The sequence below is a fragment of the Leucoraja erinacea genome, chromosome 23, assembly GCF_028641065.1.
Source record: "Leucoraja erinacea ecotype New England chromosome 23, Leri_hhj_1, whole genome shotgun sequence".
NCBI lineage: Eukaryota > Metazoa > Chordata > Chondrichthyes > Rajiformes > Rajidae > Leucoraja > Leucoraja erinaceus.
In genome coordinates, this window is record NC_073399.1 from 28,980,688 (window position 1) to 28,991,652 (window position 10,965).

The following is a 10,965-nucleotide window of genomic DNA, read 5'->3' on the forward strand; positions in this document are numbered from 1 at the left end:
AATAACCATATAACAATTACAGCACGGAAACAGGCCTTCTCGACCCTTCTAGTCCGTGCCGAACACATAATCTCCCCTAGTCCCATATACCTGTGCTCAGACCATAACCCTCCATTCCCTTCCCATCCATATAACTATCCAATTTATTTTTAAATGATAAAAACGAACCTGCCTCCACCACCTTCACTGGAAGCTCATTCCACACAGCTACCCCTCTCTGAGTAAAGAAGTTCCCCCTCATGTTACCCCTAAACTTCAGTCCCTTAATTCTCAAGTCATGTCCCCTTGTTTGAATCTTCCCTACTCTCAGTGGGAAAAGCTTTTCCACGTCAACTCTGTCTATCCCTCTCATCATTTTAAAAACCTCTATCAAGTCCCCCCTTAACCTTCTGTGCTCCAAAGAATAAAGCCCTAACTTGTTCAACCTTTCTCTGTAACTTAGTTGCTGAAACCCAGGCAACATTCTAGTAAATCTCCTCTGTACTCTCTCTATTTTGGGAGAAATAAAAGAACATTGATTGTATCACCAGTCCATGTTTTAGAATAGCAATGGTCTGCGTTGGCATACGGCACCTGAACTTAAAAATGCCATAATTGTACTTGTTCCCATCCTGCTAATATTATAAAATACAAAATGCTGCAGTAACTCAATGCACCAGTCAGCATCTCTGGAGAGCATGGATAGACACCGTTTCAGGTCAAGATCCTTTTTCAGTCTCGAAAGATCCCAACCTGAAATGTTGCCTATCCATGTCCTCCAGAGACGCTGCCTGACCCATTGAGTTACTCCAGCTCTTTGCACCATTTGTTTGTAGACCGGTATCTAGAGTCTCTTGTGGCGACTGTTAATATTATGGTTCATCACTAGGGTCTCCAAATCAGATGGTGTTAGTTATCAATTATTTTAATTCAAATCGCAGTAATATTTTCCTGAGGTTCGAATGGAGAAAAGTGTGGACTAAACAATGTATTAATGTGCTGCATGACTTTGTGACTCTGCATCAGTGAAGCAGCTGGACTTTTACAGGATTCACGTTAATCTCCTGTTGCAACCCTACAAATGCATTGAAAGTTGGTTCATATTTTTTACACACTGGTTGTTTTCATCCACTGTAACTACCATAGACTTTCCTGCTGTGTCCAGTAACTGCCGACTTACCATTGGTAGGGAAACTATTGGAGAAGATTCTTGGAGATAGGATCTACTTGCAACTGGAATAGCATAGACTTATGCAGATACTCAATATGGCTTTGTGTAGGGGAGGTCCACTTTTCAAACTTGATTGAGCTCTTTGAAGAGGTGACAAAGATGATTGATGAGGGTAGAACAGTGGATGCTATATAAATGGACTTTAGTAATCCATTTTAGTAAACCTTTAGTAAGCAGGTTGTCCATCATGGTAGGCTGATCCAGACGATCAAGGCACATGGAATCCATGGAGACTGAGTAGATTGGATTCATAATTGGCTTAGCCACAGAAGGCAGAGGGTAGTGGTGGAAGGATGTTACTCTGGCTGGAGATCTATGTCCAGTGGTTCCGCAGGGAACAGTGCTGGGACCTGTTATTGTGATATCAAAGACCTCGGCATCGAAGGCTCTGCACTCAGCTGGCTCCATTCCTACCTTTCCAACAGATCCCACTTCATCTCTCTCCACAACCACACCTCTGCTACAGCCACAGTCACTCAAGGCGTTCCCCAAGGCTCCGTACCGGCCCCCTCCTCTTCATTATCTACATCCTCCCCCTTGGTCAGATACTCCGCCACTTCAACCTGGACTTCCACTGTTACGCTGATGATACCCAGATCTACCTCGGCACCAAATCCCCCCACAACCTCCCCCCCCTCCCCCACTCCCATATCAACACCTGTTTTGTCAGCTATAAAAACCTGGATGCAACATAATTTCCTCAAAATCAACAGCGATAAGACAGAATTCCTCCTCATAGGCTCCAAAGCCACACGCAACAAAATCAATAACCCCATTCTCACTATCGACGGCACCACTGTCTCCCCATTTCCCCAGGCCCGCAACCTTGGCGTGATCTTTGATTCCACCCTCTCCCTTGAGCCTCACATCCGCCATGTCATTAAAACCTCCTTCTTTCATCTCCGCAACATCGCCAAACTCAGACCCTCTCTCACACCTCCCACTGCTGAAAGACTCATCCATGCCTTCATCTCCTCCCGACTGGACTACTGCAACTCACTTCTCCTTGGCATCAGCTCCACCTACATCAACCGACTCCAACTGGTCCAGAACGCAGCCGCCCGACTCATCACCCACACCAAATCCTGGCATCACATCACTCCAGTCCTCAAACAACTTCACTGGCTTCCCATCTCCCACCGGATCAACTACAAAATCCTGATCCTCACCTACAAAGCCCTCCACCATCTGCCCCCCCCCCCCCATATCTCACTGACCTCCTCTCCCCCTACCAACCCTCACGGTCCCTCAGATCCACATCAGCCGGTCTCCTCTCCATCCACAAATCCAACCTCCGCAGTTTTGGGGACAGAGCCTTCTCCAGGGCAGCTCCCAGGCTCTGGAACTCCCTCCCCCAACTGATCCACAATTCCGTGTCCCTCACCATCTTCCAGTCCCGCCTCAAGACCCATCTCTTCACCTCTGCCTATCCTTAGCCCCACATCCCCCTCCCTTTTCATCTGTGCATTAATTGCCTCATATTGTGTTTTGTATTGAATTCTGTCTTTACTTTGTGTACTAGTCATGTCTCTACTATTTATTTCATTCCCCTTACATGTTTTTTCCTCTACCTTGCTAAATTTTTGTAAGGTGTCCTTGAGACTCTTGAAAGGCGCCCATAAATAAAATTTATTATTATTATTATTATATTTATAAATGATTTGGACAAAAATAAGGAAGACCTAATAGTAATTTTGCGGATGACTGGAATTGGCGGAAGTATTGAATGGTGACGAAAGTTGTCAAGGGATTCATCAACAAAGAGATGAATTGGAAATGTGGGCAGTAAAATGGCAGATGGAGTTTAATCCAGACAAGTGTGAGGTGTTGCACTTTAAACTTCAAATGCAAGAGGAAAGTGCATAGTTAGTGCTCCTTTGGAGCATTGATGTGCATAAGGTTCTTGGGATGCAAGTCTATAGTTCACTGGAAGGTGCAACACACATTGACAAGAGATAAAGAAGGCGTATAGTAAACTTGCCTTCATTGCTCAGGGTGTTCAGTTACAAAGCTGCACAAAGCACTACTTACTCCAAACTGCAGTTGATGTGTGTTCATTGTTGAAGAATAAATGTAGTAGCTACTTGAATTCAAGTTATTAAAGAGATTAAAAAATGGAACAATGCTTGATCGAACAGTTAGCCTGGGGTTTCAGAGCAGAAGTAGTATCTGAAGCTGGTGTTGTCTACTGACATAACTCCAACGTATAATACCAAGAAAGAGTATTGTATTTCTGATGTAAGATGCAAGATGCAAGCAGAGGCAGTGAACAAAAATTAGATTTTCCCCAACAGGCAGGGAATGGAATCAGAGCATGAGATCTTCAAACTCTTTCTCACATACTTCTCTCGATCAGGTGGCACGGTGGCACTGTGGTAGTGTTCCTGCCTTATAGCGCCAGAGACCTGGGTTTTCATCCTGACTACGGGTGCTGCCTTTACAGACTTTGTACACTCTCCCTGTGACCATATGGGTTTTCTCTGAGTGCACCGGTTTCCTCCCACATTCCAAAGATGTGCATGTTTGCAGGATAATTGGCTTTGGTAAATTGTGTTAGTATACAGGGGTCGCTGTTCGGCATGAAGGGCCCATTTCCATGCTGTATCTGTAAACTAAACTAAAGATTAGAAGGCAGGATTTTGTGAGCAGGTGACACAGTTTCCTCCTACATCCAAAAACATGTGTGTTTACAATTTAATTGGCCCTCTGTAAATTGCTCCTGGTATGAAGGGAGTGGATGACAAAGTGGGATAACATAGAATCGATGGTCGGCATGGGCTCGGTGGGCTGAAGGTCCTGTTACCATGTTGTATCTCTAAAACTAAAGATGGGAAAAATGGTGCAATTGGTAGGAAGTTATTGATCAGTCAATAAAAAAGATGCAATAGACCAAAGAAAAATATTATTCAGGACACGAGGAACAGCAGTTGCTGGAATCTGGAGTAAAACACAAAGTATTGGAGTAACTCAGCAGGTCAGGCAGCATCTGTGGAGGACATGGCTAGGCCAAGTTTCGGGTCGGGACCCTGCTTCAGACTGGTTGTATTTTGGGAGAGAAAGTTGGAAGAGAGGTGGGAGTGGGACAAAAGTACCAGTCTGAAACAGGGTCCAGACCAAAATGTCATCTCCCCATGTCTCCAGATCTGCTGAGTTACTCCAGCACGTTGTGTCCTTTTTGGAGCAAGTGATAGATGGTGATAGACAAGTGAGGAGGGTTTGATTATGGACGCTGCCTGTTATTGCTACAAATATAATTTGTGCATTGAGATGGTAGTTAGGATTCACAACAAAAGTATAATGAAAAGAGCAATGACCACCATGATAACAGACCCATGAACACTGCAGTCATTTCAAACCATTCCAGTTAAAATTGAATGGAATCTACATGGATCTTAAACTGCAGACAGAGAAGAACTACTCAGGTGAGAAGAGAATTGCTCCCAAATTTCCTCATAATTTGGAATACTGCACTGCATCTAAATTTCTGTCATCATTTGGCCTTCTCTAAATTCCTGTCATCATTTGGCTGTTACATCTGCCAAATCCCCACAAACAAATTTCTTGCTCACTGGCTCTTAAGCCATTTGAAATATTACACCTAATTTTTTTTGAGATCACCAAGACCCAAAGTTGAGTTTTCCAAACTTTTGTAATACTTTTCTAAATAGCAAAACGTAGTGAGTGCAATATTGACAAGACCAAGGCAAATAATTAACATATTTTCATATTATTAAGGGTTTATTCAAGTATACAAGATGTCAATTTTTGATGCAGAAAGAATAAAAAGAGGGTCTAGGAAATTAAAGGGCCAACATTATAATTGCATGTGGTTCTGGTCGCCCCATTTCAGGAAGGATGTGGAGGCTTTGGAAAGGGTGCAGACAAGGTTTAGCAGAATGCTGCCTGGATTAGAGGATTTCAACTACAGTCAGAGTTTGGAAAGACCTGGATTGTTTTCTCTGCAACATCAGAGCTTGAGGGGAGACTATATAGAAGTATATAAAGTTATAAGAGGAGTAGACAGAGTTGACAGTCAGAACCTTTTCCCCAGGGTGCTAATGTCCAACATGAGAGGCCATAGGTTTAAGTTAAGAGGGGGGGAAGTATAATGGAGATGTGCAGGGTAAGTTTTTTTTCACAGGTACGGCCCTGGAACTTGTTGCCAGGGGTGGTGGCAGATTTGATAGTGGCGTTTCAGAGCCTTTTAGACAAGCAGATGGAAGTGCAAGGAATGGAGAGATATCAGATTCAATTTTAATTTTAATTGTCATTGTCAGTGTACAGGACAGAGACAACGAAATGCATATGGATCATGTAGAGGGATTTGAGATCAGTTTAACTTGGCATCATGGTCAGCACAAACATTGGGGGCTGAAGAACCCGTTCCTGTGCTGTACTGTTCGATGTTTCGTCATCAAATCTTTCTCTTGACCTCAGTCACTGAATGCGTGCAGGATATTTGTGAATCACCGTCTATGGTGACCTTTTGTAATATCAAGATCTGTTTTAGAAAGCTCCATTATTTCCTAAGTACAAATGCGTTCGATAGTTGTGTGCAAACCTCAGAGAGATGAAAAGATGCACAGTTTAACACTCCACACCATCTTACTTATAAAGCAGCAAAATATCTGCATGCATGTTTCTGCTTAAATTTCTTACTTCCTCCATCCGTGAAGATTAATTTGCCAAACATATCCATTTGCTCAAACCAATGAATAGTCTATCATGGGAGATGGTTGCACACCCTGCCAATAAGACAGGAGAGAATTAATCCCCTTTCAAATAATAACTGTTTAATTGTTATTACCAATTACCTTCATTTCTGTAGCTCCAACTAGCAGTCTCTCATCGATCTCTTCCAAATTATATTTGATCTCACAATGAAGTCTCACAGGCATTCTGCCTTTCATCGACTACGGGAATAATCTAACATAAAATTAACCGAATGCCAACCCAACCCTAATGAACCCTGGCCAATGACTTGTATCCGAGTAAGTTAACGCTTGACCTACAGTCAGTGCGAGGTATCGCTGTCTGAGAAAGGGCACCATGTTCATTTATCAATCTCAGTTTAGTTTAGAGATACAGCGCAGAAACAGGCCCTTCGGCCCACCGGTTCCGCGCCGCCCAGCGATTCCCGCACCTTAACACCACCCTACACCCACTGGGGACAATGTTTACATTTACCAACAAACCTGTACATCTTTGGAGTGCGGGAGGAAACCAAAGATCTCGGAGAAAACCCACGAAGGTCACGGGGAAAACGTACAAACTCCGTGCAGGCAGGCTCCGTGTAGTTGGGATCGGACCCGGGTCTCCGGCGCTGCATTCGCTGTAAGGCAGCAACTCTACCGCTGCGCCACCGTGACCGCCCGAAAGAGAGCAAAGAGAGCAAGCTCGCCCCGGAATCAGTGCGTCACGGGGAAAGGTAACATATACGGTGACCATCGCTTCCAAGATGAGCTGGGCAAGGGTTTTGCAAATTGGATTGCAGCAAATTCCACCAGTTTTATTTTGCTTCATCTTGCCTCATTTTGTTTCCGGTTCTTAAAATGACAATGTTTTTGTTTCCCATTGCAAACTGAAAGGCAGTTTAAATGAGTGGTAAATTATTTAGCCCGCAGTCAGCAGAAGAGCACTAGGTGTGATTACCTGCATACTGCTGAACGTATCGCCTTACACAGCTGAAAGTGATCCTGCAGAATAGAACTACTAAACTATCTCTGTAATGCAAACAGCCTCGTTCACGGTCATGTATTGATCTGCAGAGGTCAGCGTATTCGCAGAGGATTAGTTTCCACGTTTCTCTGTTTTGACCCTTGGCACTTTTTTTTTTTGAATGGAAACAATATTGAAGAGTGAGATACAGCCTGGAACTCTTTGGGAGAATTAGCCAGCCTTTGTTAAGCTGGAAGTAAATATCAGGAGGAATTGCAGAAAAAATGAATGTTTGGGAGACCGAAAGATGCTTTCCTAAACACAGATGTTACAATAGATTCATTTGAACGTTGGCTGCCAATGTAAAATTCTCAATATTAACACCGAGCAGAGCAAGGATATCTGACACCAGATAATGAAGAGGCAGTAAGGAGTCGGATAGGTTCTATGCGGTCTAAATAACATTATTGTAAAATGTAGTTGACATTTAGACCTGATAAAAGTATGCTCCTATAAGCAGCATCATTGTGTTATATTGCTAAATGATTAGTATTTAAAGCAAAATTATTTTTAATTTAGTGCATGAACTAAAGATCACTTTGAATATGATCATCGTCATACCTGGCTGGATGAAAATGCAATATTTTGTTTTCTACATCAAGGTCTCTCTACTGTATTTAGAGCCATTAATCATCATGCACTTCCTACTTTGGCCAGGGGAGAGAATGGTCTGGGTGATGCAGTCTTCAAAGTCACTGCCAATGCCACTTTGTGAACTTCCGAGAGGTAAACTTTGGTTCTCTTGCGGGTAAACCAGACCAGGTCTGTCTGGTGGCTTAATAAAGTAAGCGACTGCAAGCAGGTGGCTGCTCTCCACTCTCGAGCTGTGACCTTTGGGCTTTGTATTCAAGCATTCACAAGTTAAACTTGTCAGAGCAGACTGTGCTAGGATTGAGGTCAGGAATTGTGAGTCTACACTTTTCAAAAAGGGCACATTGGGTGCATTGTACACACTGCGATTTTTTTTTCACAGCAATGTTCTCTTGGAATAGTCTATCCAGGCAGTCAATGAACAGCTATCAACAATGCAAGAACCGCAGAGGAAATGGACATCTGTTAATGGAATGCAAAAAGCTATACAAATAGTGAAGGCAATCAGGAATGCAAAAGAAAATGCAGTCAGACATTCAAAAGGAAAAGAATTCAAGTGTTGATCCAGCGATGTGCAAAATCACAATAATCAAAAATCAGCACTCAGAGCACAACCTTATAGAAAGGTTTACTCAACCCACAGGAAGAATAAACAACAATTCATACAATGAACACAAGCAAGGACAATTTAACTTAAATTAACTTAACCTTAAAGGAAAGGCAAGATTACTCTGATTTTAACCAAATCTGACCTGCTGACCCAACCCCTACTTGGGAGTTGATTGAGGCAGGTTTAGAGACAGGCACAGTTTTTTTTTTTCACATCACAACCAATTTTTGACGTCAATAAAGTGTAAAAAAGGAAATTTTCTCTGGAAAAGGAAAGGAAATTGCTTAAAAATGGATGCTCAAATCGTTGGGTGGGTTAGGTTAAAATCACAATCCATGATACCCGTTGAATAAACGGGGACTTTATGTGGCCGTCAGTATTTTATCGAGCAGACAACAGTGGTTAATATAAGTAGCTCTTGAGAAATGTGTTCCACCAAACTGTTGTGCAATCCCAAATGTTATTAAAGGAGATATCTGCCCACTTACTGACGTCCCTCAGTTAGCCCTTGTTATTATCGCTGATGTTTTAAAGCTATTTTATCCAAGCATCCTGTGATTAGCCACTTTATACGTGTGGTGAAATGCAACATTGCAACATTCAGTTCTAGTTACAATTGATAGGAATAATGAACTGCAGGCGGCGGCTGTTAAAGGTTTACCATTAATGCATTTAAGATTGTGAATGTTCAGTGGAATACAGTTCTTGAAACAATAAGAATGACCAATCCAACTTTGCACAGGGAATGATTCCAGAGAAAATATTACCAAGTCATACAGATATTGGTTAATCAACTAGTGGTACAGTGTTCCCTGAGGTGTAATCATTATTAATATTACTAATAATCCAAATGGTATCATATTTACTAGAATATTAAGACTTCATTTTTAGCTATTGTGGCAGTATTGTTGAATTTTTAAAATATATAAAAGAGAGCAAGTAAACTTTTGGCATTTCTTACCCTAGAGATTAAACGAGTCTTATGCTGAGAATGGCATGAATGTCCGTCTCTGTGGAAGCGCTCCGGATTCTACAAAACACAAAAAACACGAGATGTTAGCAATGCAATGAGTTGATCGAGAATTTCTTAAAACAAATTCCATCTATTTGATGCTCACAGCGCACAATGTTTTTTTAAATTAATATCTGAGAAAACACTTTTTATTCTGTTTAGTTTAAAAATACAGAATGGTAACAGGCCCTTCGGCCCATCGAGTCTATGCTGACCATCGATCACCCGTTCACACTAGTTCTATGTTATCCGAGTTTTGCATCCACTCCTACACACTGGGGGCAATTTCAAGAGGTTAATTAACCTACAAACCCGCACGTCTTTGGGAGGTGGGAGGAAACCGGAGCGCCTGGAAAGAAACACCCCCGGTCCCAGGGAGAACATGCATACTCCATGCAGACTGCACCTGAAGTCAGGATCAAACCCGGACTATGAAGCATTTACTGCCACACCGTCTTGAGACACGGGAAACCGTACGCACGTGTGCCAAATGCCAGCTCTTTGAAGGAGGTAGACAATGTCCCATCACAATTTTATTTTCTTAGTTATTCATATTTTTTCCTGACAAGTATGATTTCAAGTTCCCTTTTTACAATGAACATTAAATCTGTTCTCACCACTCTTTCTCAAGAGCTATATTCTGCATTCGGTATCTTCTCCTTTGCTCTACCTGCACTTGAATTTGACTTGTTTGTACAAGCAAAGCTTTTCACTGTACCTCGGTACATGTGATAACAATAAATCTAAACCTAAATCTCTTTTAGATACTGCATTCCAGATCATAGCCTAACTTTGCTTTAGAACTATCCTTCTGACCACTGCGCTTTCTGTCAGTGTAGCTGCAGTCTGTATTTCTCTAGATAATAATCGTGGGAGGACCGCCTGGAGGAGGCCCACGAGAGGAAGATGGCCAACTATGAAGAGCTGGTCATAGACTGCCGTACGCAGGGCTGGAAGGCAAGGTGTATGCCCATCGAGGTTGGCTTGCGGAGGTTTTGCAGGGCAATCGCTCTACAAAGCCTTGAGTGCACTGGGCATCAACGGAGTGGCGAGGAGAAGGGCCATCAAGAACACCACAGAGGCAGCGGAGAAGGCCTCGAGATGGCTCTGGATCAGGAGAGAAGGTCCATGGGGAGGAGCGAATGCCGCCTGAACACAAGTCGTGGTCTGATCAACCACGGCTGGGTCGCCTGGGTGAGGGTGTCTGATGTTGAAAGACCCGAAACACCCAATGACCCCAGGTTACATCACTGATGATATGTTCAGGATCAATAGATGTATTTGTATCAATGGAAATGGCTTCTCCTCAACTAATCTCTCAAAACACTTGCTAATTTGGAGCATTTTGTTCTCAAATCTCATTTCCTTCTCAGTAAGGAACATAAACCTTTTCCTCTCTCCCCTCTCTCTCTCTCTCTCTCTCTCTCTCTCTCTCTCTCTCTCTCTCTCTCTCCTCCCCCTCTCTCCCCTCCCCCTCTCCCCCTCCCGCTCCCCCCCCTCCTCTCTCTCTCTCTCTCTCTCTCTCTCACACTCTCCCTCTCCCCCCTCTCTCTCTCTCTCTCTCTCTTTCTCTCTCTCCCCCTCTCTCTCTCTCTCTCACACTCTCTTTCTCTTTCTCTCATTATCTCTCTATGTCTTTCTATCTCTTTCTTTCTCTCCTCTCCTCTCTTTCTCTCTCTCACAATTCAATTCCATTGTCAAATTTTCAATTTAAAAACTATTGGCTTGATAAAAAACATTGTTATATTGCCAAAGTATAAAACATGACATACATATTTGAAATGCATAAGTATAAATGCAAGTATACAGTGCATGGATAGATAT

The 10,965-nt window shown here is 42.8% G+C and overlaps 1 protein-coding gene across 2 annotated transcripts in view; it reads right to left on the reverse strand.

Annotated features, from left to right (window-relative positions):
- The window catches only part of LOC129708437 (RNA binding protein fox-1 homolog 3-like), a 1,476,502-nt gene that overhangs the window by 665,326 nt on the left and 800,211 nt on the right, over positions 1 to 10,965 (reverse strand). For both annotated transcript variants that reach the window (XM_055654200.1, XM_055654199.1), the window contains exon 3: positions 9,091 to 9,159. The gene's annotated coding sequence lies outside the window, so the exon portion shown is untranslated. The remainder of the gene's footprint in view (positions 1 to 9,090; positions 9,160 to 10,965) is intronic.